The sequence below is a fragment of the Podarcis gaigeae genome (genome assembly GCF_964106915.1).
Source record: "Podarcis gaigeae genome assembly, chromosome: Z".
Lineage (NCBI taxonomy): Eukaryota > Metazoa > Chordata > Lepidosauria > Squamata > Lacertidae > Podarcis > Podarcis gaigeae.
The window spans coordinates 47,930,786-47,957,483 of NC_139691.1; the positions used below are offsets into that span (position 1 = coordinate 47,930,786).

The following is a 26,698-nucleotide window of genomic DNA, read 5'->3' on the forward strand; positions in this document are numbered from 1 at the left end:
GTTACTGCAAGTGGACCTTTTATGAGCAAAGCATATCCTCTGCCACTGAGCTACAGAAACATAAAGAGATCACCAAGGATAGCACACAATATCAATCTCACACCAGTTACATTGAAGCTCCACCACTGCCAGGAAGTATTAGCTTTTCACAAGAAAGACGGGGATAATTTATATAGGCAGCAATCAAGCTCTTCTCAACTGTAAATTATTTACCAATAAAGATATTAAGTTATTACAGGCCCTTAAATAATTTAATCAAATGTCAGTAAATAATTAAAAAAACTGAGAGTGGAGCAGAAATGGTTACTGAGGCTGCCACAAGGAAGGAGCAGTTTGAGAAACCTCAGAGACTGGGGCCCATTCCTAAGGACATAAGAAGAGCCTGGTTTCTGGGTCAGGTCAAGGCCCATCTAGTCCAGCATTCAGTTCTCACAATGGCCAGCCAGGTGCCCTCTTGGGAAGCCGGCAAGCAGGAGCTGAGCACACCAGCAACTCTTCTCACTTGCAACTCCCAACAACTTGGAATGGGGTACTGTTAAAAGAACAGGCAAGCAGAGGTGCCAACTTGGGCCCCAGACTGTGGGTGCCCAATGCTGCATGTGCCATGACATGGTGACATCACATTGCAACGTGACATGACATGACATAATGCTGCTTGATATCCACCCACCACCACCGCTTTCCAGTGCCACTGCAGCGACTGGGCTAGGGCCTCCACCTCTGCCATGGGGCCTCTGTTGTAGGAGAGTTGGAGGTAAGGCAGTGGGTGGTAGCAGTGGAGGCCGGGCACCCACAGTGAAAAAATTGTGGATGTCAAAGCACCCGGGGCCCCCTGGAGTTGCTGCCTGTGCGGGCGGGGGACCCCTGGTTCCTCTGATCATGCACAGTTGTTTATCTGTTGGCTGCAGCTTGGTGGTAGAGCATCTGTTTTGCACACAGAAGGTCCATGGTTCAACCCCTCTCATCTCTGGATAGGGGTTGGAGTGGGAAGATCCTTGCCTGAAAACTTGGGGAGCAGCTGCCAGTCAGTGTAAACAGTACAGAACTGGATGATGGTGCAGTGGTTTGACTTGGTAGAAGTCAGCTGGGCTTGTGATTTTAACCAGTGCCTGACAGACAGAAGTGCCGAGAAATGCTGTGATGATGGGGAAGCTGCACATTGTGATATTCCACCAGCCTTGAAAACTTACCAATGAAAAGCATAGCTAGAAAGGGAGGAGTAACCTTTTATCTTCTTGTCCACAGTGCTGGCAGATTTAAAAAGTGGGCCCTGCAGCTGTGCTTTTAATGGCCATGTGGCATACAGCTTCAGCTGCCGACCTCTATCCACCCAGCTGCTCTTAAAGGGAAAGGAACAGCGTGGGGTGGGACTTCTGGTCAGTTGGCAACCGCACCTACAGAGGGCAGGCGCGCCCCTAGGAGACGCTGTCCTCTGCACATCAACAGGTGGCCCCTTTCCCTCCTGTCAATTCACCTGTTGCACCTTTATGCGGTACAATAGCGGGACCACAACGGTACAATGACTGCCTTCCTTAAGGGGGGGGGGGTTCCTCTGGGGCCCTGAAGGCCGCAGCTTTCTCGCTTTGTCTTTGGAGAGAGGCGGCACCGTTTGCAGGCTTCTTGGGGCAGGCGCTTTGGTGGCCCAGGCTCCTTTAAGAGCAGCAGCAGCACTAAGACGTCGGGGTCTTTCGTTCTCCTCTCCCCTCCCTCCCCGTCACCCACAGAGGCGTGCAACGGCAGCGGATCCGATTAGCGGGGAGGACAGGCGGCGGCGGCGGCGGCGGGATGGCGGACGGTAGGCGGTGCTGGCGGCTGGCGGAGTTGCGGTGGCTGCTCCTGCTACGCCGGCTCCTTCTCTTGGGAAGCGGCGCTGGGGTGTAACAGTAGCCTTGACCAGCAGCCTAGCCTTGCAGCGGCCGGCGGAGGCGCTGCTCCTGCCGCCGCGAAGCCGCACCGCGCCTCTGGAGATGCCCCTGCAGCGGAGGCGCCCTCGACGCCGCCAGGGTTGATTGAGCGAGCGAGCGCGCGCTGGGACCGGCGGCGGCGGCCACTAACTGGAAGCAGGCTGGCAGCCTTAGCCCGGGCGTCGCCGCACAGCAATGGCATGCAGACCCGCGCGAAGGGGAGCGGGGACCCAGACGAGGAGGAATAGCAGCAGCAGCAGCTCCGGGCGGCGCTCGCTCGCGGCCGGACACCGCGCCTGCCAGGTAGGCTGCCCCTAGCGAAGCGCGCGCCTCTCACAGCCTGCGTCTCCGAAAGGCTTGCCCCTTGCTCTCCCTGCTGCTTTTAGTCTGCCTCTCCGGCCGCGGGGAAGGGGGAGCGAGAGGGCAAATTTCTCTCGGGACAGCTCAGCCAGGACGTGGCTTATGTTTTATATCTCGTGGGCCCTTTTCACCCCAGAGGCAGTCACGCTTTGGGGGAGGCAGGGACCCGCTGCGAAGAGATTTTTTTTGGCCACGATCCCGGGCACGCTTTTTACTTGGCGAGGAAGCGTGCGCGGGATTTGCGCGCTGCATGAAGGCGGCGATTCCCCTCCCTTCCTGTGCTGGGGATGCGCTAGGATAGAGGAGCCGACGGGACATCAGACTATAAAACCCGCGTAGGATAGCGCTGCAAACCAGGTTGGGTTCTCGGTGATGATGTGCCTTTGTAACGCTCTCCTCGCCTGGTGAAGTTACGCTTCATTGCCTCCGGAGGGTATCGCTCAGAGGCTGTCGTCCTTCCTGCCCCCTTTACAAACGAGTCTGTAGCTCTGCACGTTATCCTGGGTAGCATTCTTCTCTCCGGGAAAATTGGACAAGGTCACGTCACCTGTGGGTGCTGGGGTGGGCCATGGGGTGCGCGGCGCGAGGGGCAGCCACAGGAGCTGTTCCTTGCAGCGCATCGCCTGCTGACCCTGTGGGGTACGATCCACCCGGAGAAGCCCACCTGCGCTAGACCCGTCGCAGTGAACGGGGGCTGATGCGCAAGAGTGCGGGGGCGTTCGGAGGAGAGCGCTGGGGCTTCCGCAGGAGGGTTAAGCGCCCACCGTGTCTGCAGACCTGTGGCTCTTCTCCTGTTGTTGACATCCAAAGGAATCCCACCGCCCAGACCTACCAAAGAGTTACCGCGTCAGCTGATTCCTCGGAAAGTAAATCCTTTCCTCTCCAAGAAGCCTTGCCTAGGTTTCCCAGGCATCCAGGCACCCCATGAAAAGAGAGGGAGCAGGGAGAGTGCTTGACAACCTCCTGGTGCCGCACCTTAGGACTAACGTAACCTAACTCACAGGGTTGTTGCTGGGATTAAATGGGGAGCGATGAGAACAGCATATACAGGACTGGGGCAGTAGACCCGGGAGTTAGCTGGGTTGTCAATGAAATCTTGTGTCTTTGCCTCGGCCGCCTGGCGGAGCTAAGATCGCTTTGTGGTTTTGAGTATTTGCAACTTTTTAAACGCTTAAGGCCCTACCTTCCTCCAGCAAGCGTGTACCTGAGTGCTGCCTGTGTTCGTGTGCAAAAGCACTGCAGGCCAAAACTGCTATTTAATTAAAGGCTTTTTCTTTTAAACCCACTTTTCGACCTCCTCCCGGGACCTGCAAACGAGTCTTGAGCGCAACAACAGTAAAAACATCTTTGACGCCGAAGCAATAACATAGAAGCAGCCCTCAGCGAGTCTCTGACCCCTGGCCAGCCTCGAGGGGCGTTTTCACAGAGACGGATGGTCTTTCGCCGATGTTGGCGGTGCTGAGACAGAGTGCAATGCTCGGAAAGGCTTCCGTGGGGCAGGTGCCTAGGTGCCCAGTAGCATGCACACAAAAGAAGCTGCTTTATGGAGTCAGGCTGATGGGTTTGTTAATCCAGGACAGGCAACAGTTCTGCAAGGTTTTAGGCAGAGGGGGGCGGGTTTTCCCCCCAGCTGCCCAATATCCTCCCCCGGGCAATGCTGCCCGCGAGTGGCAGGGGGAGAGTTGCATCGAGGACTTTATGCATCCACAGAAGTTGCTCTGCTACAGAGCAACAATCTCTTCCGACCCCTGTTTTCTTCCCTCCCCCACCAAACCTGCCTTTTCTCTTGGAAGCGCCTTCCTTGTGCACAACAGCCTGGGAATCAGCCAGGGCACATTCTGCCCTGCTGCCATGCACCTATGGAGCGCAGCAGCATTCCTGGTGCTTCCTCGGAGGTGCCAACTGCGGAGCTTAACCCAGAGGGCCGTGCGCAGTTTGGCAACAGTGAAGAACACCAAGAGCGCCTAGAAGTAGATTAGGACTAGCTGTTCTCCCCGGTTGACTCGCAGGTATGGAGCAGCAGCAGCAGGGGACCACGGAACAGCAACATCTCTGATTTTCCAATAGAACGTTGACCCTGTGTTGATCTCGGTTACTAAGCGATGCAAGCGACTTATTTTCTTTAATTGGGTTGGGAGTTAGAACTGGTGTCGGAATGTGCGAGCCTCTGCTGGCACGTTACTACTTGAATCGGTACTGGAACGAATTCAGTTTCTGTGTGGCTGGTGCTTTTCCCCTTCTCTCGGAGGGGAGCTGAACGTTTAGAATAGCTGAACGTTTAGAATCCAGTTTAGTTGTTGCTGAGTGACCACAGGCGTAGAGTGATTTTTCTAACTGCCGGGAGGAACGCCACAATGGAACTCTTCCTCCCAGGCAGAAATGGAGAGAGCTTTTTGTCATTTGCCTTCCTTCATCTCTCTCTCTCTCTCTCTCTCTGTATGTCTCTTCAAGGGATAAGTGCAGAATTGTTTTCAGTGAAGGGCATATGTTGAGGGGTGGAATAAGCATGTTTTCTCAAATTGTACTGAAACAGGGTGGGTGCTTCAGGCAGGCAGTAGCTGACACACTGGCGATGTGGAAGAAATAATTATAACAGGGATGTGTAAAGGGTGTGAGTATACACGTGCTTGGCTTCTGATGGCTGCACACACTCCATGCATTTAAAGCAACCCCCCCAATCCTGAGAATTGTAGTTTAGCTCTCACAGCACTGCAACTCCCAGCACCTTTAACAAACTGCACTTCCCAGGATTCTTTATAAGGTGGAGAAATGTGCTTTAAATGTTTGGTGTGTACACAGAACAAGACACGCAATTTCTCATCTTTCAGTGGCAAAGCCTACTATCTGGAAGAGAGCATAAGAATCTGCCTTAGCATGCAGCTCTCAGACAACCCATTTGTTGAACATTTATCCCAATACATTTGCCGGGAGATTAGACTATTTAATGAGCATTCCTTCTTATTTGTTTGTGGGATACATCAGATGACATTGTGTCAAAGCAAATGTTAACCCACACTTTCTAGTGCAGTTCCCCATCACTTTCCTTACTGCAAAAAGTTGAGTCTTCTGGAGAAGCGGGTTTGCTGTGCAAGACCTTCTAAGCATTGCACAACATGAAACTTGCAGTATGTGATTGAATCCACCAGAAAATAGAGACAGTTTGCTTGTGCACTGAATCAGACCACTTGCCCATCTTCAGGCACTCATGTGGGGGACCTTCCAAGCATAATAGTTTCTTATGGTGAACTTTGAATTGAAATTGCACGCTAGCCAAGAGCTCATTGGGTGCCCTTAAGCGCTTCTTCCAGCCTCAGTCTCCAGTATAGGGGAAATTACTGTATTTTTTGCACCATAACACTCACTTTTTTTCCTCCTAGAAAGTAAGGGGAAATGTTTGTGCGTGTTATGGAGCAAATGCCTGCAGGTGGCGGGGGGGATCTGCTGCAGTCGTGAGCAGAGGATCCATAGTTCCCCTTCCTTCCCTCCTCCGTGGTTACAAAGCATGGATCCACATGGATCCTCAGGATTTTTGCATTGGGCTACTCCAAACTCACTGTCAGATTACATGTCTGTGGCCACAGCATGAACCACAAAAATCATATATCCACTATTTCGTTTATAATATTTTTTTTCCTTGTTTTCCTCCTCTAAAAACTACGTGCGTGGTCTGGTGTGTGTTATAGAGCGAAAAATACGGTATTCTGTTCTGTGTGACAGCAATGTCACCTTCTTTCTTAGAACTAGTCCAGTGGGTCTCTGGCTGCCATTTGTTCTAGTGCCACCTACTGTTGGACTCCGTACCATGCTGCCCTACCAGGGCAACTGATGCTTCTGTTTTATAAACTGGGTTAGGGGGATTATTCAGATAAGGTTGACAAAGGGCTCTGAATGCTGGAGGAAAAGCTCAACAGTGTGACGTGGCAGCTAAAAAAGCCAATGCAATTCTGGGCTGCATCAATAGGAGTATAGCATCTAGATCAAGGGAAGTAATAGTGCCACTGTATTCTGTTCTGGTCAGACCTCACCTGGAGTACTGTGTCCAGTTCTGGGCACCACAGTTCAAGAAGGACACTGACAAACTGGAACGTGTCCAGAGGAGGGCAACCAAAATGGTCAAAGGCCTGGAAACGATGCCTTATGAGGAACGGCTAAGGGAGCTGGGCATGTTTAGCCTGGAGAAGAGGAGGTTAAGGGGTGATATGATAGCCATGTTAAAATATATAAAAGGATGTCACACAGAGGAGGGAGAAAGGTTGTTTTCTGCTGCTCCAGAGAAGCGGACACGGAGCAATGGATCCAAACTACAAGAAAGAAGATTCCACCTAAACATTAGGAAGAACTTCCTGACAGTAAGAGCTGTTCGACAGTGGAATTTGCTGCCAAGGAGTGTGGTGGAGTCTCCTTCTTTGGAGGTCTTTAAGCAGAGGCTTGACAACCATATGTCAGGAGTGGTCTGATGGTGTTTCCTGCTTGGCAGGGGGTTGGACTCGATGGCCCTTGTGGTCTCTTCCAACTCTACGATTCTATGATTTACTGGGAATATCCCTTATATCAGGGATAGGAAACTTGTGGTCCTCTACATGTTGGTCTCCAACCTGCCTTAGCCTTACTAGTGAAAGGGCGATGGGAGTTTAGTGCAACAACTGGAGGATTGCGGGGTTCCCAAACCCTGCTATAATAATAATAACAACAACAACAACAACAACAACAACAACAACAACAACAACAACAACAACAATAACAATAACAATAATTTATTATTTATACTGCACCCATCTGGCTGAATTTCCCCAGCCACTCTGGACGGCTATATATAATCATTGCCCTTCAGGAACTTCATCAACAAGCAGAAAGGATCCACTGCTTTGGCAACCCCTCTCCTTTCTTCCAAGAAGAGTTTCTTCCAGCTCTCTTGTTTGGACACAGCTCTGGGACACGGTAAATGAAAGTATACCGTCTCTGAATGTGAAAGCTCTGTTTAGTTATCATGGCTAATTGATATGCCTATCTAAAGAAATCAGCCTAAGCTTCTACCCATCACTATACTAAGTTTCAGTGAGTTCCACAAGCTAAGGACATGCACTGAGAATGAGTGTTTCCTTACTGTTCTGAACCTACTGCCAATCAGCTTGATGTCCTGCTTTCCCCAATTGATGTGTCTCTATTAGGACTATGGAAGACATCTGATTCAGCCTGCATTTGAAGCTGAATCTTACGAAATGATCACTTAACCAATACATAGCCATCCTTTGAAATCCACAGTTATCTAAATTCTGGAAACAGTTCTCTGACTAAACATTTACAAAAACGCATAGATTAGAGAAAGTGTGCATAAAATGCTGATACTGGTGAAAATAACATACTTGAATTCATTATACTGGGGGAGATGGCTGGCAAAAATGTCTATATTAGTCAAACTGCATACAAAAATGGGTTTTATTAGGAGAAATTCACACTCCAATTCATTAGTTTTTTAAAATGCAGATTGCTGCAGAAATGTGTGGAACTGAATTTAAGATTGGAAAAATGAGAAACTGAGAGAACTAAAACCAACAGATTATTCTGTCCCGAGACAGAACTGTGAGAAGCTGTGTTGTGAGAAGCTGGAGCTGTAATATCCCTCTCTCATGTAACCCTGGGGCTGAAGGTGTGTGTTGTTGTCCAAAATGCCTGGAGGGCACCAGGTTAAGGAAGCCTGGCTTGTTCTAAGACAAGGAAAAAGGAAAGGAAGAAAATGAGGATGGAGAGAGGGAGGGGCAAGGTCCCTTGCAAATGATGAGGCAATGGGAATGTTGCTCTAATGAACCTCAACACCTGAGATGTGTGTTTTCATGGCCCACACTGTTCCTGTGAATGTAATTAGTTGCAGCTGTTTTTAATACTGAGTTTTAAATTGCTGCAGCCCACCCAGGGACCTGCTGGTGGAGGATGTTGGGTTACAGAGGGCTGACCTAGGCTTTGTATACACTCCTGCAGCCACTGCATTCCCACCACTGGTTTGCACACACACCACTAGCCACAACCCATATTTATCCTGCAGCTTCTTGAGAAATACTGTGTTTTGATGTGGTTTCCTCCCAAACCATGTTCGATCTGAATTGAAAACGTAAGCCATGTAGAATCATAAAGTTGGAAGGAAAAACAAGGGTCATCTAGTCCAAGCCCTGCAATGAAGGAATCTTTTGCCCAAAGTGGGGCACAACCCATGACCCTGAGACCAAGCATCTCATGCTCTCTACAGACTAAGCTATTTCCAAAGGCATCTATGCCCCCTCTCAGCCTACAGAGGGTGACTTGGAAACAGTGTTTGTGTTGGGTGGAGAGGGGGAGGGAGGGAGGAAGAGCAATGACCGCACTGCATTTTAAGATGGCAAGGTGTTCACAGCTTCAGTTCTTCATTCACATGGGGTTTCTCTAGCAATGGGAAAGTGTGGGTCTTTAGGTGAATGCAGGCAGCAATCAAAGTTTGGTATGTAGGAGAGGCAAGAGAGGTCCAGGGTTCTTGAAGCACGATCTGGGGAATAAAGAGCACTGACCGCCTATCTGGCAGTGGTTGCAACAGCAGATTGTAACCTCATATTCTCCTGTTGAATGCCTCACGGGTGATCTGCAGCTGGTAAGATGATACAGACATATCGTTTATGGGTATCTTTATATCTTCTTATAAAAAAAGCCCACCCCTGTGAGCAATGGGAATCTGCTCACATTTGTTCCCTGGAGCTGGTGCACACAACATAGGAAATGAAATCGCCCACCAATTAACTTCCAGCAGAATTTTGCATGTGTGTCTGTCTTGGGGATGGGACGCAGGTGGTGCTGTGGGTTAAAGCCTCAGCGCCTAGGACTTGCCGATTGAAAGGTCGGCGGTTCGAATCCCTGCGGCGGGGTGCGCTCCCACTGCTCGGTCCCAGCGCCTGCCAACCTAGCAGTTCGAAAGCACCCCCAGGTGCAAGTAGATAAATAGGGACCGCTTTCTAGCGGGAAGGTAAACGGCGTTTCCGTGTGCGGCTCTGGCTCGCCAGAGCAGCGATGTCACGCTGGACACATGACCCGGAAGTGTCTCCGGACAGCGCTGGCCCCTGGCCTCTTAAGTGAGATGGGCGCACAACCCCAGAGTCTGTCAAGACTGGCCCGTACGGGCAGGGGTACCTTTACCTTTACCTTTACTGTCTTGGGGATGAGGCAAGTATCAGAGGAAGGCAGCTAAATGCTTTCTATGAATCCGGAGCCTGTAGCCATCTTTTGGGACGTGTGACTGCATTGGTGTTAAAAGGGGCAGCTGGAATAGGCTTAGCAGAGACTGTAAATAAACGAATAAACAAAACACATGTTCACAGCACAGGTGACAACAGCAAGCCCTTTTCTGGAGAAATACTTGACTTTGTTTACACTGGAGCAGGAGTCCTTTCCTTGTTTTGCTTACCAGTGGAAGGTAATTGAGGGAATGTTCTCCTGTTACTCACAAGAATGGAGTCTGACTTGGAAGGTGAATTTAAAGGACAGCACTGGTGAAACACATGTAGTTGCAAATGGGAAGAAAGTAGTCACTGAAATTGCTTTCCTACAGGGCCAGAGCCTGATAATGATTCATCATTAAGGCAATCGGAGTCAAAATGGAGTGGCCAAGATTTAATCAGCTGGAAAAAAAATAGAGAGAAAAGCCTATTCAGAGCAGATTGAGACTGTGCATGCGTGAGCTTGGACTGATGCAGTGAAGGGGCAAAATTGGCAGTGTAGGGTGTTCAGTTAACCTCCCTGATATAATGGCAGCTGCTACTGTCTGTTTTCCTAAGATGGCAAGTGGCTTATTTGGCTGTTAATGAAGGGCTCACAAATCCCTGCCCCAGCATTTTGGCCATTGGCATGCCTGGAAGGCTGTGGCTTATACACTGCAGAGTTTGGATGGCACATGCACACAAGTGCTCAGCAGTGCTTTTTGTGGTGGTGTCATTCTGATGGAATGAGCTGCACCACCACGGTTGCTTTGGCTCAATGTGGCATGGCTTGGAAAGGTGCATTCCATTTGGGAGCCTGTGCTATGACTCCTGTTTATGCAAGAATGGCTGAGGAATTCCTTTTGTTGCATGCCTGAGAGAAGAGCCATAGCTTGACAGGCATTGCCTTGCATGCAGAAGGTCCCTGTTTTGGCCCACAGCCTTTCTAAGGATAACTGGGAGCAGGGCTTGCAAGGACCCATGCATGACAGGACAGCTGACTTCCCCAAGGGTCTTCCTACTGGACTGAATTACCTGTTGGAGCTCTTTGGTATGCAGAGTAAGCAGTGTCTGGCTTGTGAATTTTGATTACATTAGAGAATAAACTTGTTGAAATCACAGAAAAACAGATGCTTGTAGAGTAAGAAAATAATACAGGAGTTTATTGCAGAAAATATATCTTGGATAAAAAAGGTTTTTGGTTCTAAGCTAACTAACTAATCTAGAGAAGACATATGCAGACATGCCTGCTTCTATGTTCTCAGAGGATAGATTTAAGATGATCTCTCATTTTGAAGCACAGGAGAGAAATGTGAGGAGGAGGAAGTTGTAGACAGGATGCAACCCAAGACATATCTGTCTAAACATCAAAGAGATAGGGAGGCAAGCTAAGGGGTCAAAGATACAGGGATAGTCTGGGAATCTGGAGGTTGCTTACTCTTTCCTGCATTAAACCCTCATCTGCAAGCTGAGTTGTACAAAAACTTCAAATACAATCTCGAAAAGGGGATAAAGAACACAAGAGAAGAAGGGAAAGAAATTGGAGCACCAGGGGCAAGAATTCAAGGTGGAAAAATTTTTCCATTCAAGGAAATGCAAGATATGTCATTTCCACAACAGCTGAGAAATTGGAGACTGATTCTAAGCATGCTTACTTGGGAGTAAGTCCCAAGTGGGTGTGCAGAGGATTGCAGTTGGCACCGAGCCTTAACACAAAAATCACACTCCTTTTCTTTGTGTGAGATATGTGAGCTGTTGACCAAATCAGTTACACTGCGTGCCTTTTCCATTGCCCCTTATCAGCCACTCAGTCAGCTTCATATGGAATCGATGACTGCTTAAGAAGCCTATAGAGCGTACCTCGGGTTAAGAACTTAATTCGTTCTGGAGGTCTGTTCTTAACCTGAAGCACCACTTTAGCTAATGGGGCCCCCTCCTGCTGCTACCACGCCACTGCCGCACGATTTCTGTTCTCATCCTGAAGCAAAGTTCTTAACCTGAAGCACTATTTCTGGGTTAGCAGAGTCTGTAACCTGAAGCATCTGTAACCCGAGGTACCACTGTAAATGTTAACTATAATTGAAGCTGACATGCCTGGCAGCTGATCACTTACTTAAACCTTGGTTTAGCACAACATGGAATAGTTAAAGCACCAGCAGGAGCAGGTGAGCCTTGATTGTGGTTTCGATATTTTGCTGCTCTTCACTTTGGGCTCTGTAGATTTTGGGTGGTGGGGGTACTTAGCCATAGTCAGGGAAGAGGTTTGTGTTTGCACTCATGGACAGGGTGGCCCTTCTGGGTTCCATCCAGTGGAGACTGTTAACTGGAGCCATACCCCTTGCTTCATGCAGCAGCACTAAGAATGGTTCCCTCTCTGGCTGTATCTTTATTCGGCCTGACTTTGGAAGGAGGAAGGGCTGCCTTGCTTCACTTTGCAGTGTCTTGGCAGGGTGCGCCTGTAATCTTTCTTTCTTGCACTTTAGCTTCCTCCCTCCCAAAGCAGGTGCAGGGCTAGCAAAGCACAGCTTGCCTGCAGGTAGAACATGGCTGAGTTGCAGCGGCCAAGGAGGCAGCATCACTCTGCAGTGCTCATGAAGGCAGGTTGTGCAACGTTGGATGGCTTGGTATGGTTTTGCTTTTGCTTCTGGAGGGGATGTTGGGCCCAGATTCCACCCCCACCCCCAGCTCTGTGTGTGTGTGTGTGTGTGTGGCAACTTTCCCAAGGGGCTGGATCAAGAGGGCTGTTTTCTGTCTCCTCACCTGTTAAACAGTTCCTCCAGGAGAAATCTTCCCTCTGCCCTGGTCTCTCTCCCTTCTGCACCCTGACAGCAGTGGTGGAGCTCCATGCTACAGCACGGGGGGGGGGGGGGTTAGAGAGCAGGCCGGGGGCGGACTGGCGTGTGTCCCAGGGGGTGGCGCACCACCTGCAGGGGCGTGATGTGCATCCTGGGGCATGGCGCACTGCCTGTGGGGGCGTGGCACCCAGCACGGGGGGGGGGGCAGCTGCGATGGTACCCCACCGGGATCGTGGTGCTGGGGACAGTGCGCTCCCCCCGCCCCCTCTTCCTCTGCCAGTGCCTGACAGAGCACGCTGCAGAGAACACTACCTTCAGGAAGAGCACCATTGCAGATCTGCTGGAAGAAGGAACATAGAAGCTGCCTCATTACTGAGTCAGACTCTCAGTCCATTAGTTCAGTATTGTCCACACTGACTGGCAGCTGCCTTCCAGGGTTTCAAACAGCGGTCTTCCCTAGCCCTACCTGTGGGTGCCAGGATTGAACCTGGGGATCTCCTACTTGCAAAGCTGGCGCTCTCCTACCGAGCTGTAGTCCATTTCCATTAAAGAAAGGAAAGCAGGATTCTAGTTCTCTTGATTTGAAAGAACAATTTGGTTTTAAATAGGAACATTGGAGGCTGCCTTATACTGAGACAGTAGCAATATTGCTATAGGACAGGCATATACAAACTTGGCCCTCCAGCTGTTTTGGGGCTACAACTCCCATGATCCCTAGCTAACAGGACCAGTGGTCAGGGATGATGGGAGTTGTAGTCCCAAAACATCCGGAGAGCTGAGTTTGCCTTTGTCTGCTATAGGAGAAGAATCAGTTCAGTGGGTGGAGGATGAGACTGAGCTTTTATAAAGCTATACGTGGAGTGGAGAGAGAGGTTTCCCTCCCTCTATAGCAATACTAAAACTCTGAGTTGCCCAATGGAATCAATCAGTAATAGATCAGGACAGACAAAAAGAAAGTAATTATACCTTGCATAGAGAATGCATCGGGGAAGGGAGCAGAGCACATGCTTTGCATGCAAAAGAGTCAATCCCTGGCACCTGCAGGCAGGACTGAAAAAGACTCTGGTATGGCAGACTGGAGAGCTGAGGCTACAGTGTCAACAGATGGACCGATGCTTTAGATTGTTCTGCAGTGCTTCCCCAATGTTACCACATATGGCTATCCTGCCAGCACTTTAGAGAGTCTGCTTGCATAGCAGATCCTCTTAATCCCCACTCACAGGCTCCTGCAACTAGAATACATTTTCCTGTAGGAGGTCCCACCCTCCTTGGAGATACAGAGAACCGAACCTGGGTCTTTCTATATGCCACCGAGGTATCACCCTTCTCCAAGGTTTGGCCAAAAGACCAAGCCCCTAGTGTTGTTGTGCCCTGATTTTCAGGGTAGCACATTTTGCCTCTGCAGCCTGCTGGTAGTCACAGGAACCCTGACAGCAGTGGCTGCCTGTGAGCTCTGCCTCATCCGTGTGCCCCTTGGCATGGAATGAGTAGGCATATAGCATCACACTATTTTTTGGATCCTAACCAGCATGTTCTGGGGTTTTGGAAATATACTTCTTGCTCTGATCACCTACCTAGCATGAGGCTGGCACTTGTGTGAAGGGCATTCTCTATATGCAGTGGATGAAACTGGCACTGCATGGTTGCTAGTGCATTTATGCATTCACAAGCACCAGCGAAAGACCTGGATATTTGTCAAGGCTTTGTGTAGATTTGAGTGAGAGTGTTCATGTTTACTTTAGTTGACTGGTTGCGATCATCTGCCTTCTGACTTGGACTCAGGTGATTCATCTGGATTTGCTTAAATTAACGAAGAGTGGGTAAGGAATGTTCTAAGCAAAATAAAAATAGAAATGTCACACACCCTATTCCAGGGGCAGAAGTTTGCTGGAGAGGCAGTTGAATGTCAGTGATAGGAGTGCATTCTCCACTGACCATTCTATTAGAGGGAGGGAGGCTGGGCTGTGTGGTGTGCCTAATCCTCTGGTCCTTCTTTGCTCAGCACTTGCACAATGCCTGGACAAATAAATAAAGGCAAAATTCATTGTGTAAGCAGAGCAAAGCCAATGCATGTGCATCAGTTCCTGCTGGAGTGCCCAGCCATGCCCTGGTTGCAGGGGATTTCCCCAAATGTGCTGTCTGTGATGGGGGGAGATGGCCACTAGGTGAGAGAGCCAGTCTAGGCCAGCAACATCCAAGAACATGGGGAAGGTCAGTAGCTCAGTGGTAGAGGATGTACTTTGCATGCAAAAGATCCCAGGGTTGATTCCCATCTCTAAGAACCACTGCCAGACAGTGTGAACAGTGTTAAGTTAGTATGGTTTGACTTGGAATAATAATAATAATAATAATAATAATAATAATAATAATAATAATAATAATAATTTATGCCCTGCCCATTTGGCTGGGTTTCCCCAGCCACTCTGGGCAGCTTCCAACAGAATATTAAAATACAATAACTTATTAAACATTAAAAGCTTCCCTAAACAGGGCTGCCTTCAGATGTCTTCTAAAAGTCTGGTAGTTGTTTTTCTCTTTGACATCTGGTGGGAGGGCACTCCACAGGGCGGGTGCCACTACCAAGAAGGCCCTCTGTCTGGTTCCCTGTAACTTGGCTTCTTGCAGTGAGGGAACCGCCAGAAGGCCCTTGGTGCTGGACCTCAGTGTCTGGGCAGAACGATGGGTGTGGAGATGCTCCTTCATGTATACTGGACAGAGGCTGTTTAGGGCTTTAAAGGTCAGCACCAACACTTTGAATTGTGCTCGGAAACGTACTGGGAGCCAGTGTAGGTCTTTCAGGGCTACTGTCATATGGTCTCGGTGGCTGCTCACAGTCACCAGTCTAGCTGCTGCATTCTGGATTAGTTGTAGTTTCTGGGTCACTTTCAAAGGTAGCCCCACATAGAGCGCATTGCAGTTGTCCAAACGAGAAATAACTAGAGCATGTACCACTCTGGCGAGACAGTCTGCAGGCAGGTAGGGTCTCAGCCTGCGTACCAGGTGGAGCTGGTAGAAAGCTGCCCTGGACACAGAATTGACCTGCACCTCCATGGACAGCTGTAAGTCCAGAATGACGCACAGGCTGCGAACCTGGTCCTTCAGGGACACCGTTACCCCATTCCGGACCAGGGAGTCCTCCACACCCGCCTGCTTCCTGTCCCCCCAAAACAGTACTTCTGTCTTGTCAGGATTCAACCTCAATCTGTTAGCTGCCATCCATCCTCCAACCGCCTCCAGACACTCACACAGGACCTTCACCGTCTTCACTGGTTCTGATTTGAAAGAGAGGTAGAGCTGGGTATCATCCACATACTGATGAACACCCAGCCCAAACCCCCTGATGATCTCCCAGGGGTTGCATGTAGATGTTGAAAAGCATGGGGGACAGAACCCTGAGGCACCCCACAGGTGAGAGCCCAGGGGTCTGAACATTCATCCCCTACCACCACTTTCTGAACACGGCCCAGGAGGAAGAAGTGGAACCACTGTATAACAGTGCCCCCAGCTCCCAGCCCCTCTAGAGGGTCCAGAAGGATGTTCTGGTCAATGGTGTCAAAAGCTGCTGAGAGATCCAGCAGAACTAGGAAACAGCTCTCACCTTTGTCCCTAGCCTGCTGGAGATCATTGACCAGTGCGACCAAGGCAGTTTCAGTCCCATGATGAGGCCTGAATCCTGACTGGAAGGGATCCAAATGGTCTGCTTCTTCCAGGCGTACCTGGAGTTGTTCAGCAACTACCCGCTCAATCACCTTGCCTAAAAATGGTAGATTTGAGGCTGGACAATAGTTGGCCGTATTGGCAGCATCTAAAGAGGTGATATGATAGCCAGCTCCAAATGCTTGAAGGGCTGTCCCATGGAAGTTGGAGCAAGCTTGTTTTCTGCTGCTCCAGAGGGTGGGACCTGATTCTGACTAAACATCAGGAAGTACTTTTTGACAGCGGAACAGACTAACTCATAAGTTGGTGGACTTCATTGGAGGTTTTCAAACAGAGGTTGGATGGCCATCTATCAGGGAGCTCCCTTAGGGTCCCTTGTAACTCTGCAATTTCTTCATTCTATGCAGTTTTTAAGGATTGAATGAAGAAGACATCAGCCTAGATCCCTGCTTGATGCCCCAAATGAGTGGTACAGTTGTTTATTCATTTTATTTTCTTGCCATTGATAGCATCTCTGACAATAGCATCAGAATATATTTAGCTGTCCTTCAGTCCTGAAGTTCAGTGGACTTCTTTTACGCAAGTTAGCTTTGATCTTTGAGGCAGGGTTTTTTTCTCTTATGAGTTTGTTGCATAAGGGCTCCTGGATCATTTTTTAAAATAGCTTAAGGATATTAGCATCCCATACACATCTCTGAAGGAGATGGGTATGACTCACAGTGCCATAAATTCTGTTGCGGTCGTCAGCACGCATCCTGAGGAAATTATACAAAATTACAGATTTATTTTCAGGATTCTATTATTTTCATGGACAGATTTCAAAGCCAGCTGATGCATTCTGGATGGCTAGATGGCTTCTTGTTGACCGGCTGGACAGCTTCAAATTAGGTCCCTCAAATCTAATTATAGCCCCCACATCACTGGAAACGCAGTTTGGTACTTGCTGTCTGTTGGTTTCTGTGGCTTTTATGAGCAATTCCAAAATAATTAGAGTTGATATGTAGACTCTGAAATTGTTGCATCCCAATCACTGCATCATTTCAGAACTGTAGGTTGCAGATCATATAATGATACCACAATTTCTCCACTTAAGCTCCTTAGTAACCCTTAAGACTCTAACGTCATGTTATGCTTACCCTGTTTGTCCTGCCAGGGAATTTCATGCGGTGCAGTACTTACCCAGGCTTGATTTTCTTTGGAAGGTCACTGGAGTCTTAAAAACATAAGGTCCTGCTGGATCAGGCCAATAGCTCCTATAGCTAAGCGTCCTGTTCTCACAGTGACCAGCAAGATGCTGCAATGGGAACCCTGCAAACAGGACATGAGCACAACAGCTGTCTCCCCTGTTGTGGTTTCCATCAACTGGAATTCAGAAGCATTACTGCCTCTGCCTTTGGAGGCAGAGCGTAGCCATCATGGCAAGCAGCCACTGATAGCCTTGTCCTTCATTAATATTACAAATGCTTTTTGTAATATTTGAGTTTAGTAATTGGACTTTCTCCAGTAAGGAAAAAGGTGCAGAAAGGCAGAGGAATGTGTGGGATTACTATTACTTGATGTGGTGGTGTGTAAGCTTCCTCACAAACAAATCAGTGGACAGTTTATAACCTCCCTGCAACCTTTTTGCAAACAAATCAGAATGAATGTTCAGTAAACAGGCCACTTGGGTGTGGTAATGTCTGAATGTAAAATTATGGGTGCACACAGTTTGTCTAAGGCACCTGCAGTCTACCATTTGTTTCTGTAGTTGTTCTGGTCACATTAATTCTCTCCTGTCAAACTCCCAAGCTTATAACAATAATCTTACAAGTGTGTGGGCAATGCTTAATGAATCATAGAAAGATAAGAGTTGGAAGAAAACTTGTCTAAACCAACCCCCTACTTGATGCAGGAAATCCAGACAGTAAGAGCATCCCCAGAACACTGCTGTCAAACATAGCCTCTGCTTGAAGACCAGGGAGAGTCCACCACTCCTCTGGGCTGTTGGTTCCATCAGTTTCAGTCTAATTCATTGGTTCTTTGGGGAATGGCTGCAGCTCAGTGGTAGAGCACCTGCTTTGCATGCAGAATGTTCCAGGTTTGATCCCCAGCATCTCCAGGTAGAGCTGGGAAAGAATCCCTGTCTAAAATCCAGGAGACCAACTGCTACTTTTTCCTAGTGTTCAGCTGAAGTATGCCCTTTATATTGTGAGTCTGCTTCACCTCATCCTGCCCTCTGAAGCAATGGAAAAGAAGTCTTTGCCAATTTGTATGCAGCAACCTTTCATGTACAGTGGTACCTCAGGTTACATACGCTTCAGGTTACAGACTCTGCTAACCCAGAAATAGTGCTTCAGGTTAAGAACTTTGCTTCAGCATGAGAACAGAAATCGTGCTCCGGCGGCAGCAGGAGGCCCCATTAGCTAAAGTGGTGCTTCAGGTTAAGAACAGTTTCAGGTTAAGTATGGACCTCCGGAACGAATTACAGTAAGTACTTAACCCAAGGTACCACTGTATTTGAAGAAAAGTGTGTGTGTGTCTCAAGGGGGTGGAGACTGAGCAAGGCTTCCTGCGATTGACCTTTCAGTGACCTTAGGAAACAAGAAGTTGCCTCCCACTGAGTCAAGCCACTGGTTCATCTAACTCACTGTTGACTACATTGACTAGGAGCAGCTCACTAGGATTTCAGACTGGGGAACATTCCCAGCCCCAACCACCGGTAGCTCCTGTATGCAAAGCAAGCAACTGTATCCCATCTCCTGAGGACTACTAACACAGGCAGAATGAATTGGGCAATATAAGGAAGCATATGCAAATCTGCTTAATAATGCTGCATAATTTACAGGCTGCTTCCTGGGGAGCAGAATTTCAGTTGCCTGGGTGTGCAGAGTTAAGTGCAGGATAGACACAATCCAATTTATTAACTTTTCCTTGTAATTAATGTAAGAAGAGTTTTGCTGATCAGGCTAAAGTAGATCCATCTAGACCAGAGATAAGGAGCTTGTGACTCTCTGATGGACTCAAATTCCCATCAGCCCCAGCCAGCATGGTCAGTTGTCGGGAATGATGGGAATTGTATTCCAGAAGTATCTGGAGGACTGCAGGTTCTCTACCCCTGATTTTGACCAACTTCCTGCTTCTCAACCAGATGCTTCCAGGAAGCTCACGAGCCAACAATGGCAGACAAACTTCCTGTTTAGTGTGAATGCTGCCCATTTTCAAGATATTGCTGGAACAGGGTAGGGAATCTTTGGCCTTCCTGCTGTTGTTGGGCTGCAGTTCTCATTACATGCCCAGCTTTGGGGGCTTCCCTGAAGCATCTGGTTGGACACTGAAAACAGAATTCTGCACTAAAAGGGCCTTTGATAAGGCAGGGATCTTTTGATAGAAGCTGCAGTCCAGGAGCAGCTGGAGGGCTGAAGCCTCATCCCTGCTGGAAAGAGTCCACTCTTTAAGCCTGTGAATACGGTGAACCAGATGATGACCCCAATACTTAGTTGTTTTTGGAGGGAAATCTTTCTGCCTGTTTCTCTTCTTTTTATGCCAGGTGCCACAACATATTGCATACCCATTTTTCTACAGATGCTTTATGCCTGAAAATCCATCAAACAACTCAGTTTTATTTTTTCTTGTTGCCATTGTTGAAAACACCCAGAGGTTCACAACACCTCCTTCCTTCCTTCCTTCCTTCCTTCCTTCCTTCCTTCCTTCCTTCCTTCCTTCCTCTCTCCCTCTCTCTCATTTCACCACTGAATCAGAACAAATGGCATTTGGGTTTTCCATGGATTTATGCTTGCTCCAATTCAATGGTGAAATGTCGATTTTCCTGGGGAAAGTGCCTGGACAAAGCAAAAGCACTTGGGCAGAGAGCTTTAGCTCACAGACCTGTGCCTGTAAAGTGTGCTGCAAAGGAAGTCTGGGTGAGGCCCCACCCTCTATTTCACACACAGTGAGAGAGAGTGAGTGAGAGAAATAGAGAGAGAAACATCCATCAATTTCCTCTTTTAAAACACTTTTCTTTTCCCTGGTTCTTTTGCCTCAGTCTCTTTCACAAGTAGAAGCAAAATCTCTGCACATGCAACTGCATTTGCTCACATGCTACTTTCCTTCCCTCTCCCCTCCCTGCTTTTTAAATGTATACTATATGTTCCTTAGGACATGGCCTTTGCTACATTTTAAAGCACTGGATTAATTGATTTATTCAATTTCCATCTCCTCTTTTTCTCCAAGTGACATACATGCTTTTCTTCCTCTCCATTTTATCCTCACAACAACTCTGGGAGCTAATTTAGGCTGGGAAACTGTGACTGGCCTAGGGTCACCCAATGAGCTTCATGGCTGAGTGGGGATTTGAACTCTGGTCTCCTAGTTCCTAGTCCAGGACTCTAACCTCTGCACCACACTGGCTCTCTAGAACTGAATGAGGTTGAAAGCAGTTTGATTTAGGACCTCTTCTTCTAACACACCCTGCTGTGAAAAGTGCAGTCTTGTGGCGATGCCTTACTCAGCCTTACCTCAAAGCCCACTAAGGAAGGAGATACTCCCCTCAACACTTCTAGGGATCTTGTCCGTGGCTTACAAATCAAAACCAAATTCCTCACCCTTATTCCCCCTTTTCAGAAACCTCCAGAGTTGTGCCTACCTGCACCCAGCTTTGGTTTACAACACAATAAGCTTGATTTCCCTCTTCGCTGTTCAGCCAGTGTCAGACATCCCCAGCTGGTCCATCACTCAGTTACAAAGATGCCACAGTCCCCGCTGACTTTGATTCAGAAAGGAGAAGCCAAATGCCTGTGTCACCCTTGATATCTTTGTCTGCAGATTAAGGACTTCTGCTACAGCATCCTGCAGTTTAATGAGATGCAAGGCAGAGCCAGGGATTGCGGTAAGGTGAGGACACAAACTTGCAAGGATGTTCCAGGTCAGCTTCCTCCAACCAGCTCTCTCCAGTAGCTGCTGGACTGCAGCTCTCATCATCCCTGACCAATGGCTTATGTGGTTGTGGTTGTTGGGAGCTGGAATGCAGCAGCACCTGAAATAGTCATAGTTGTCGTCGTCGTCGTAGTAGTAATAGTAATAATAATAATAATAATAATAATAATAATAATAATAATAATAATAATTTATACCCTGCCCATCTGGCTGGGTTTCCCAGCCATTCTGGGTGGCTCCTAACAGAATATTAAAAACACAATAAAACATCAAACGTTAAAAACTTCCCTGAAAGGCACAGAGTTCAATTGTCCTCTAACTGGTACACCATACCATGTTGAGAAAGGCTGTTCTAGGTCTTAATCTCACTTAGTTGCATCAAGGTGGGAAATCTACCTCCCTTTCTTTTACTGCTTTACTCTAGTGTAATGGCAGCATCTCTTCATGCTAATCACAGCTCTGGAGCATAGAGAACAACTTCTCCTCAGTGTCTTCTGATGCACCTCCTCCGGAGTGACCCTGGGAGCCCGTCCTCAGGGACTGACTCACCTCCTTTCACTCTGACTGGCTCCAATCATCGCTAAGGGCCAGAAGGCTTATTCTCGGTGGTTAAAAAGTTCCCCTTTTCATGCTGGGTGGTTCTAGGATGCTGGAGACGGGAACCCTGCTGGAGAAATTGTTATGGGTCTTTGACTCCCTGCCCCACGGCATCCCTGAACTACTACACTCATCCATGAAGTTTTAAATGTTTTTAAAAAGAGATGACCCCAAATCCATTTTAGGCCTTGGATTTCCTAACAGTGGAGGCAGGCTTTAACTTGCTTTAATTAAAATGTTACTTTATTAAGACCGACAGTCAGCTGCATCTTGTATGTATTAACTCACATTATCCTAGGGATGGAGAAAAGCTGTCACTGGAGGAACAGGGACTGCTGTATCTTTTGCCATGATCTAGGAAAAGAATATACAACCAGGTTTTTTATTTTTTAAAAAATGTGCAAAATTGACAAAGTTCTGAAAATGTCACCAGTGCACACCAATTAAGGACACTGCCAACAACACTGCTCCCAACATGGAGGGCAGTGAACTTGAAACAATGTGGACACACACCTGGCATATCTCTCTGCATCCACACATAACACGAACCTATCTGCCCTATAAATTTAAAGCACTATCACGCCACATGGATTCCTGGGAGCTGTACAGTCATACCTCAGGTTGAAGTAGCTTCGGGTCGAGCGTTTTCGGATTGCGCTCCATGGAGACCTGGAAGTAACGGAATGTGTTACTTCCGGATTTTGCTGCTCGCACATGTGCAGAAGTGGCGAATCGCGCCCTGCGCACGCGCAGATGTGGGTTGTGTTCTGTTCTGGATGTGAACGGGGCTCTGGAACAGATCCCGTTCACATCCAGAGGTACCACTGTAGTTTGTTAAGGGTGCTGAGAGTTGTTAGGAAACCCCTATTCCCCAAACCTACAATTCCATCCTTCTTCAGGAACAGATATTGATTGCTAAATCACTCTGGGAATTGTAGCTCTTGGAAGGGAATAGGAACCTCTTGACAACTCCCAGCACCCAACTCCAGTTCCCTAGACTCTTTGCTGAAGGGCATGACTAAAGTAGCATAATAATAATGCTTTGAAAGTATATCGCTGATTCCGCAGTGCATACGTTCTATTAGTCCCAGTTGCATATAAGAACATAAGAAAAGTCTGGTTGCAGGGTCAGGCCAATAGGCATCAACTCAAGCATTCTGTTCTCGCAGTGGCCAACCAGGTGCCATTGGGAAACCTGCAAGCAAAACCTGCTCGCAAGAGCACTCCCCCCCCCTCCTGTGGTTTCCAGCAACTGGTGTTGAGAAGCATTGCTGCCTTCATCCATGGATGCCTTAGCCATTGTATCCAGCAGCCATTGATAGCCTTCTCCTTCATGGATTTGTCTAATCCCCTTTGGAAGCTATCTAGGTTGGGGCCATCACTGCCTCCTGTGGGTGAGTGAGTTCCATAGCTTAACCATGCGCTACACGAAGAAGCCGTTTCTTTCATCTGTCCTGTATTGTCCAACATTCAGCTTCATCAGATGTCTACAGGTCCTAGTGTTATGAGAGAGGAATAAAAACTTTTCTGTCTCCACTTTCTCCATGCCAGGCATAATTTTGTAAACTTCTATCATGTCACCTGCATTTTCTCTAAACTAAAGGTCCCAAACTCTGTTACATTTCCTCACAGGGGAATCATTCCACCCCCTTGATAATTTTGGTTGCCCTTTTTCAAACCTTTTCAGCACAGCTGGTGATGACTCTGGTACAGCAAGTTCCCAGACTTCTCTGCAGACTTCCCGGGTTCAAGTCTCCTTATGTCCCTCACAACCATACACAAAGGGGAGGAAAGAGGGTTCCGCAAAGCACAGCAACACCTTGCTATATAAGTCCTTCAGAAAGCCCTGCAGAAAGCATCCTTCAATTAACCCAAGGGGGTGTCTCATCTTGGCTTTTTGGGGGGGGTGGGGGAGAGGGGATTTTACAAGCCAGTGGGGCCCTTGCTGTTTTGCTCCTGCTCAGATAATGATAGCCAGCAAAGCAAAGCTGCTCTGTACTGGATTTTATTTTAGAAAAGAGAGAGATGGAGATGGAGATATGAAGGATTTATTATCCTATTGCATAGCTGTCTGGGATCATTAGCTTTTATCCCATCACATAAATAGGGATTGACATTGTCAGTGTGTCCTTTTCTTCCAGCTTGTAGATTTTTGGGGGGCGGGCAGGAGTGGGCTAAAAAGCTTAGTGCATAAATTAAAATGCTTCAGAATTGCCTCCCCGTGTCTCCTATTATTCCTCCCACCCACAAAAATAAATGTGGGAAGCCTAAGTAATTTTACAGGATTTGATAAAGGAGCTAGACAGATGGATATTTTATGTGACCCACTATCCTGTCTCTGAAAGCATTCATAGCCCTGTATAATCTCAGTTCTGGTGGCAGAGAGTTCCACAGAACAATTTTGTAGTCAAGAAGAAATGTCTCTTTTTCTATCGTGTGTGATTTTCTAACTACTGTGAGTACCCTTGCATTGTTTGGAAGGATATTGTAGTGCTGATTCCACTCCTAGCCACCCCACCAGTTCATTCAGTATTGCTTTGTGGAACACGGTGGCTAGGGCTGTGAGGTGCACGATTCAAACCTCCTATTAGATATGAGCTCACTTAGGGAACATCCGGACTGTTGCTATTTTTGGGTGGGATTTAATCACATACTGGCAGATTCAAGTTGATTGGGGGTCTTGCACAATAACCCCACCTCCTCAATAGGTAAGACTTTTTGCAAGAAGGAAAGTGATGAGAAAATGGACTGGAGATTGTTGGATAACACTTGATGCAATGTCTTATAATGAAGGCAATTTTAAAAATGCAGTATACAACAATTAAAGACCAGCAACAAGGAGTAAATCATGACCAGTATCCGGTAAGGCCTAGGCTTCACCCACTGGTATATGGCATATATCCTTTGTATATGGCGGTCCTTACTGACTGTCCAGTTATGTCCATGGGTGCAATAACACTGGGCCACATTGCAGAACTGAATAAATAAATGCCACCAGTCCCATTCTACATGCAGATACAAGTCAGTTGCAGAGTAAGGGTACTTCCAGACCAGAGGTGGGGGGTGGGGGGAGGATGCAAGCTGCTTGCTGGTAACTTCTTCTTCTTCTTCTTCTTCTTCTTCTTCTTATTATTATTATTATTAAGAAAAGCTTATTGAATTTTCTCCAGAAAGGCAAATGCAGAAAAACAACAACCATGGGTTGGCTTTTGATTATGTGGATGCCGCAAAAAAACTTCCATGTATGAGCAGCAGTGACCGCACGATAAATTAAACACCTGCCTGGGAGCCACCTTAACTTTCTGTGTACAACTATGCACTTAAAACTGGTTGCTTGAGTTTACTTGGGTCTGAATGTTCTTCCTTCCAACAAGAATCAGGTTCTTAAAAAAAAATAACCAGCCTCTAAAATATGGAAATGAAATGAGTGAATGAGGCACAAATGTTCCTTTCTGACACTTCCTTGCTGTTCATTAGTTGCTCTTCTGTTGTGGGAACTCTTAGTAATGAGCATCGTATAACCTTGCTGGGGATGAATATTAACTGTTCTGCAAGCCTGTTTGTTGCTTATGAATCAGTCCCATCAGATGTTTGTACCATAAGTTTGGAATAATGTGCTTCACACTTAAATTTTGTTTCCTGGGTCTGCTGCCTAACTTCCTCTTTCAGGCATTGGGAAGGAGCTTGCCAGACGAAGTGAAGCCTTCTCAAATAGAGTAGGTCGGTAAAAGTTGCTGTTCTCTGTGTGAGTCCGGGAGGAGACAGGCGAGATGTATGAAGGTGCTGGGGCTGATCTGGAATTCTCTCCTGGATTCAATCCAATGAACACTTTAAATCGTCATCATCATCATCAACCACAAACAGGCAGCAGCAGCTGGTGCTATTGGGATGGACAGACTAGAAGGCATGGTGGCCACAGACAGGTACTGCCAGAGCCAATGGCAGAAAGACCCAACAAATTGCCATGGGTCCTGTGGTTCTAACCAGAACAAGGGTTGGTGGGGCAGTGTTCCATTCACCCAAATGGACCAGTCTCCAGTGTACAGGTTCATCTCTCTCTCTCTCTCTCTCTGTGGGAAGTAAAGAGTGAGGTACTTGCACTAGATTTTTAAGCCCTTCAAAGTGCCACAACAGCTACCCTTCTGGAAATGGTTGTAAAAAGTGACAGCTTAAAAAGTCAAACTGGATGGACAAACATAGCCAGCCAGATTAGTTTTATTAATTTTTATTATTTATTAAATTTGTATACTGCCCATTAGCCGTAGATCTCAGGGCAGTTCACATTATAAATACACACGATAGAAACACAAAATACATAATAAAAACAAGAACAATCCACCCCCATCAAGATGCAGTATTCATTTTTGTTGGGAGGATAGGCCTTTGCATAACTAAAGAGATGGTCAAGTACATGTGAATTGCTGCTCTAGGAGCTAATAGTCAAAGATGCTTCTAGGAGGGAGGGTATCTATCTTTCTCCCCTTTCCCTGGTGAGAGGTGATGTCATCAAAGGCTTTTTGTGTATGTGTGAGAATAACAGATGGTCAGTTCTGGGGCTAAAGGAGACACAGAAGCCTATGAGAATTCAATGCTGTGGTCTTGGGAATTCCTCTAGAAATGCAATAAATAGGTGGGTGATCCATTGGAACGCTAAGTCTGTAGAGCTTCCACTTATAGAAACATAGGAAGCTGCCTTGTACAGTGGAACCTCGGGTTACATACGCTTCAGGTTACATACGCTTCAGGTTAGACTCCGCTAACACAGAAACAGTGCTTCAGGTTAAGAACTTTGCTTCAGGATAAGAACAGAAATCAGGCTCCGGTGGCGCAGCAGCAGCAGGAGGCCTCATTAGCTAAAGTGGTGCTTCAGGTTAAGAACGGACCTCCGGAATGAATTAAGTTCTTAACCCGAGGTACCACTGTATTTGAATTAGACTCTTCATTCCTCTATCTTAGTACTTTCTATACTGACCTGCAGTGGCTCTTCAGGGGTTCAAGAAGGGGACATCCCCAGCCTTACCAGGGATTGAACTTGGGACCTTCTCCATGGAAAGCAGATGCCATTGAGCTGTGGCCCTTTCCCAATGCTCAGATTGTGTATATATGTCAAAAGAAACCATCTATCACAAAAATGCTGTGAGCCTTTAGTGAGCTCTTTCCAAAGGAAATGAGCACCTGGACATGCACAGCATTCCTGGAATTCTCGGTGCTTGCAGTGAGCAAACAGTGTGCTCTTCTAGCAGGTTAGCACAAACAAGAG

At 47.5% G+C, this 26,698-nt stretch overlaps 1 protein-coding gene across 12 annotated transcripts in view; it reads left to right on the forward strand.

The window, feature by feature from the left end:
* The first annotated feature begins 2,041 nt into the window (after positions 1-2,041).
* LOC310836945 (5-hydroxytryptamine receptor 2A-like) overlaps positions 2,042-26,698 on the forward strand; it is a 241,768-nt gene continuing 217,111 nt past the window's right edge. For all 12 annotated transcript variants that reach the window (XM_083722949.1, XM_083722952.1, XM_083722955.1 and 9 more), the window contains exon 1: positions 2,042-2,207. The gene's annotated coding sequence lies outside the window, so the exon portion shown is untranslated. The remainder of the gene's footprint in view (positions 2,208-26,698) is intronic.